The following is a 6,533-nucleotide window of genomic DNA, read 5'->3' as shown; positions in this document are numbered from 1 at the left end:
GGGGGGGGGGACTGGTGTGAAGCGCAAACAGCCCGCAAGGGAGCCCCCGTCGCGGTGGGTTTCCTGCGCTCGGTGCGGTTGCGCGTCCGGAGCAGAGGCCCGCTGGGCCAGCGAGCCGCCCGTCCACCGGCACACCGGCCTCCCTTAGCCCAACTACCGAGTGCTTCCGGTTCACGCTGTGCTGCCTCCCGACCCCCAGCCCAGGTGGCCGGCGTCTGAAGGGACGTCTCTGCCAGGCCCGAAGACCCAGCAGGAGCTTCTGATTCTCCGGGGTGCCGTTTAAGTACTGCATTCCCGACTGGGCCGACCACCTGTGTCCTGTCTCCGCCGCCGCCTGAGTCCCCCTTCTATGCGCTCCATAGGGATCAGGAAAGTCGCTCCAAAAAAAAAAAAGAGAGAAGTTGCGCCCAGAGTGAGTTGCTTGGGTGTGTGCCGCTCTCTTTTGGATCGTTTTGGGTTGACCGTGACTCAGAGGCGCACCCTCAGAAGCAGTTGGTGAGGGCTCCCTCCCTCGTAGCGGCTGAGCAGGTTCAAATCGGCAACCTTGTGGTTAGCAACCCAGCGCTTAACCACTGTGCCACCAGGCCTCCTTCAAGGCGGAGAGCGGGCTGTAAGTGACTGACAGGATGATATGCAACTCATTTGTAATAATTAATCCCACTGTGCTTCATCAGGAAGCCGTGGGATTTAGGAACTCTGGGGGCTGTGGAATTAAGCCTCCAGGTCCTTCTGATGGAGAAATTAGCAGAAGGCAGCGAAGCTTTGCACCTGGCCTGCGGGTTCAGAGAACCCAGACAGAAGGAGAGAAGGTGCTCAGGCCTGCTGGTGGTGTTGGAGGAGCAGGTCTGTGGTTTAGGGAGATTGGGGAGGGTGCCTTTGGCAAGCGTTAAGGTCATAATGTTGTCTTTGATAGATATGTTTTTTTAAAGTCAAAGCCCTGAACAACCCTTCGAGAAAGAACTGCTGTTGTGTTTCGTACAACCACCACTGGTATTGTTTAATGATTTTCTAAATTTCTTTTTCCTCTTCAAGAGTTTCCTCTTCACAAAGCCCATGTTCAAATTCCAGAGTTGGTCCCTCTTCATAAAAACGTGAGGTGAAGTCTGTTGGTTTACAAGACTCTCCCTCTCTCCCCAGACGCTAGGTAGAGGCGTTGCCTGGGACACCCTTGCTGTGTCTTCCTGTCTGTTACGGAGGTCCTGTTTCTCGGGGTCTCCTCTGCCCGCTTGCCTATCTTCGTCTCTGCCTTCCGGGATTCCACAGACTCGCCCAAGCGGGCGCTGTACATTTTTCTCCTGTCCCGTGCAGTTTCTACTTCAGCAGCCTAGAAGGGGTCAAGGCCCGGTCTCAAAAGCCTGGCAGGTGTTTTTTTGAGGGAATGGGTGGTGGGCCCTCGGTGGAAACGGACCCATTGGTGCCCTGTGCAAGGCATTCACTTTCGCTTTTCAAGCACTCTGCCTGCCAGGGCCCAACAAGACAAACCCAAAGCAGATCCTTCGGGCATCCTGCTGGCTACTGCTTCACATCCTGGGATCTCTAGAGAGTACCATTTTGGGATACTATAGGTCTGCTGAGCATCTTAAAGGAGGGCCTGGCTGGTGCAGTGGTTAAGTGCTTAGCTGCGAATTGAAAAGCCAGTGGTTCGGAGACCAGCAGCTCGGCAGGAAAGACGCGGCACCCCGATGGGGCGGTTCTGTTATGTCTGATGGGGTCACTCTGAGTTGGTACCCGTCTGCTGGCAGTGGGCATGCTTTTGTTTTTGTTGTTTCAGTTACATCGTAGGGAATCTCAGACAAACACATTCAGTTCAAAGCCGTTCAGAGGTTCGATTTGGGGCATTCTGATGGTCACAGCTGTGAACATCCCCTGCATCTCCCAGCAACCCCCACCTCACCCCGAACCTCAAAGCAGCTCACGTACACAAAACAAAGCAAAAATGGATGATTGAGAGCTACCTAAGCAAAATCTGGTGAGTGTGGAGGCAAGAGAATAGCTGTGCCCAGGGAAGGACTCGTAGACTGGCATTTGAATCTAGACGGGGAAGATGAAGAGTAATGGAGGGAACTCCAGGCAGAGGGCAGCCTGTGAAGCTTGGTGTGGGGTGAGGAGAGCAGCCCTGGATCTGTGAAGAGCTGCTCAGAAACTGGACTGGTCAGTTTAAATCGTTGCATTTTCTGGTTTAGGAAGGAGGTCGGGGAAGGTGCACGGGAGAGCCAGGACTAAGAGGCTCATCTTTCTCCCACAAAGAGACCACCGGTTTCAAATGGCTGAGCCTGGGTGTAGCAGCCGGTGTGTGCTCACCCCTCTGTGCCACCAGGCTCCTTAGGCGTAAAAAGAGGTGGGCAGAGAGGCCCTGCTGTGAGAGAGGACGAGGTGAGCATCCCTTCTGAAGCTTCTTCCCTCTTAAAATGACATCCTGATGTGGTGTCACCTGAGCACTTACAAAACAGCTTATCGGAGGGACTCTGCCAGGGGAGTCAGCATGGGAGAATGGGGCACTGAATAAGGAAGACCGAAGAAGAATGGGTGTATTTGAATTTTGGTGCTGCAGAAGAATATTGAAAGTATGTGGACTGCTAGAAGGACAAACTGGTCTGTCTTGGAAGAAGTACAGCCAGAGTGCTCCCTAGAGGCAAGGATGGCAAGACTTCTTATGCACTCTGGGCATGTTGCCAGGAGAGACCAGCCCCTGGAAAAAGATGTTGTGTTTGGTAAAGTAGAGGGGCCTCAAAAAAAGAGGAAGTTCCTTGAGGAGGTGTGACACTGTGGCTGCAACGATGGGCTGAAGTACAGGAACAGTTGTGAGGATGGCGCAGGATGGGGCTGTGTTTCGTTCTGTTGTGCTCAAGGCAACTAACAATGACAATGGCAACACTACTGGGCAGCCGATTTGTGGGAGAGGAGTGGAGCCTTGGAATCTAGTGGCACAAATGGTTAAGAACTAGACTTGTGATTGGAAGTTCAGACCCACGCAGAGGGACCTCGGAAGTTAAGGCCTGGCGATGGGTTTCCCGAAGGTCACAGTCTTGAAACCCGTGGAGCAGTTTTCCCCCTGCAGACACGGTCGCTCCTTGGCAGCCAACAACAGCAAAGGCAAGGTCAGCAGTTCGAAACCACCAGGCCCTCCTCGGGAGAAAGACAAGTCTTTCTACCGCCATAAAGAGTGACAGTCTCAGGCCCCCACAGGGCCAGGTCTTCCCTGTCCCTGAGGGTCCCCATGAGTCAGCCCCACTCGATGGTGGTGAGTTTGGTTTCGATGTCTTAGAGAGTGCCCTGGGAGGTACGAGCAGTTGGCACTCTTGAGTGTTAGCAAAAGACTGGCCTGGTGATATGCTCCCAGGAAACCAGCTGCTCTGACGCCTGGTCACCAGCAGCTGGAATTGACTCGGGCCACTAGTTGTATGTTTGAGAAACCAATGCACAGAGGAGGCGCTGTGTAGGGCCCAGGCCAGATTATGTATACCAGATGTGTGGACAGGATTTTGTGGGTGTGGGAAAATGTTGTTGGAGTTCTAGGGGAAGGGCCGTCCTGTTGGGATGATTATTTGAGGGGACAGTTGTGGGAACAGTGTGTAAGATGGGTTTACGTCGCGTTTATGTAGAGTGGGAAGAGACCCAGCGATCTAGAGACCTAAAACCACCTAGTGTCAAGGTGGTCTCTGCAGGCTGTCCTCTGACATGGACCTTGTGGTCAGGTTTGAGGGAGGCTCCCGGATCCTTCAACCAGAGCCTGCATTTGACCTCAGCACTCGTGTTAGCCCATGCCTTTGCAGGCTCTCCTTCTCGAGTCTTATTCCTGAGAATTTAAAAATGTCTTTGACATCTGTTTCTAGGCTTCTTTTATTTACATGATTCAAGCTATCATTTCCATGAAAGTGCCCCATGATCCCTGCCTTCATTGTTTTTTATTGTTAGGGCATTTTAATATGTTTCTGTATTCTCTCCCTCCCTTCTCTCTCCCTTCTCTCTCTCTCTCTCTTAATACCCCCCTCGCTCTCTGCTGTAAAGCAATAGTTTGAAAATTAAAGCAGGACCTGGTAAAATGGAGAAACGAAAGCATGAAACACCTATTGAGGTCTTGACTGAATTACAAATAGATTGCATCATTCAAATAGAAGTCTGGCTGGTGGGGAAGTGCTGAAAATGCAGAGTCCAGCGACAGCAGAAAGCACACTGGTGGCTGATTGTACCTGTGCTCATTTGTGTACAGCCTAGGAGCTATAAATAATTTAAAAAATTTTAAGGAGTTGTAGAAACAGAAACCAAACGAATACGAGAGAATGTGTGGCCTGCAAAGCCTACACTGTTTACTACCTGCGAGTCCTTTACAAAGGCTCCCTCGTGGGTGCTAACTGTGGAAGGTTGGTGGTTCAAAACCACTAGCAGCTTTGCAGGTTCAATTCCACTCCGGCCTCTGGGTGATGGGCGTGGCTGCCTCTAACAGCAGCAGCTGCCTGTCCAGCAAACACTGGTGACCTCTTTCAGACCCCATTCTCACCGAGTGGTGAACGTTCAGAGACGAAAGTGGCCGACTAGGTGTTTGTCTCTATGACTAGTATCCCAAGGATGCAGAGTTTTACCCCCAGGAATGTTGGGGCAGCTGAGGAGAAATTGGCTCGTCTTACAAATAGCAGACTATCAAGGTGTTTGATCAAGGGGGCTACTGCTCGCCTGCCTGCTAGGTGTGTGCATACATGCCTGATCTCACTTCCCTCATGTTTTGAAGAGAGGAGCACAGTCATTAATGTCCTGAAGCAGTGGTTCTCCACCTTCCTGATGCCGCGGCCCTTTCATACAGTTCCTCGTGGTGGTGACCCCCCAACCATAACATTATTTTCGTTGCTACTTCATCACTGTCATTTTGCTACTGTTAAGAATCAGGCAACCCCTGTGAAAGGGTTGTTCGACCCCCAAAGGGGTTGCGACCCACAGTTTGAGAACCGCTGTCCTAAGGGGAGGTGAGTATGGATCTCTATTTTGTTGGCATTTTGTACTTGTCTCTGGGAGCTTACAGAAAGGTGACAATACACGTACTGCCTCGAAAGGAAGTGTCCTGCAAACAGGCTGGGGAGTAGATAGCGCTGGTCCTAAATTGGAGACGAAGAACCACACACACAGCGTTACAAGCTCGTGGTTCACACCCCTGTGGGTGGCCAGCATGATACCGGGTCAGAACTACCTCGACTGCTACACACTGACACATGTGGCCAGGCCATTTGTATCATACATTTCCCCTCCCTTTTCCTCCAGTTGGAACAACCGTAGAATGTTGGTTTGTTTTCTTAAGGAGCCCAGTTGACCCATTTTGGTCTCAGTGTTTTAAGACCAAGCAATTTTGAATTTTTAAATTAAAACTAGGTGTTTTGTGTTTAGACGAATGGATGGCATTTTGAATGAAATTTAAAAATACATGCATACATACACACATATATATATATATATATATATTGGTAATATGTAATTTGTTTATAATTAGTGGGACTCATATGCCCCAGAGAGCCTCTGGTGCTGAGGTTTGTGGGTGAGACCCATTTCTTCAGTTACAACATGCCCCTACCACATGGCAGCATACACCAACACTCTACTAAACTCTAACTTGTCACTATAAAATGTAGGTGGGTAGTCGATGTCCCATAGGTCATGAAGGAGTGCAGCTTGAGTAGGTAGGGGCTCCTTGGACCAGCGCTGCCTGACCTGTTGCAGGCTGCTCCTCCGCAAACTGACAGGTGGCGGTGAGCTTTTTCAGTCTATACCAGCTGCTCAGCAGGAGAAAGCTGGTTGTCTTGCGCCGGCAAAGATTATGTATCGCAATCGATACTGTGGCAGTGGTTTTTTTAATAGATGAGAGAGAGCTTTCTGAAGTTCTTTGTTGGGCTTGGAAGACCTGGTGGCACTGTCGGGAAGCACTAGGCTGCTAACTCCTCGGTGTGCAGCGAACCCACCAGGTGCTCCTTGGGAGAAAGAGGAAGCTGCCTGCCTCCCGTGCGTGCGTGCGTGTGTGCCTGCGTGCGTGGTTGCTGTGAGTCAGAATCAACTCCATGGTCGTGGGTTTTGCTGATGTTAGGTGACATTGAACTGATTTCAATGCAGAGGGACAGTCGAACTGCCCCCCAGGGGTTTCTAAGCTGTAATCTTTACGGGAGCCAATTGCAGGTCTTTCTCTCAGGAAGCCACTGGATGGGTTCGAACCAGCCTTTCCCTTAACAGTAAGTGTTTAACCATTGCACCACTAGGGATCCTTGGAAGTATAGGTATGTGTCCCTCGGTGTCCACGATAAACACGGCATTATGTGCTTTGAATATTGAGTGAACACCATATTAAAAATGCACGGGAGCCCACTTCCAACCATCCTGTCACTGCTGCAAAGGGACTGTGGCTAGTGGGTCGCAGCTGCGGGATGGAGGGAGAGGAAGTGATCCCGGAGCAGCAGAGCATGCCCCACCCCGTCTGCTCTGCCACCTGGGCAGCTTCAGCCGCCACTGCCATCTGCCTCCCAGACAGAGCTGGTGCCCAAAGCCACATCCTGTGCCTC

The sequence above is a fragment of the Echinops telfairi genome, unplaced genomic scaffold (genome assembly GCF_000313985.2).
Source record: "Echinops telfairi isolate 266 unplaced genomic scaffold, ASM31398v2 ScPeMD7_2291;HRSCAF=2852, whole genome shotgun sequence".
Classification (NCBI taxonomy): Eukaryota; Metazoa; Chordata; class Mammalia; order Afrosoricida; family Tenrecidae; genus Echinops; species Echinops telfairi.
Note: the sequence above shows the minus strand (reverse complement) of the source record.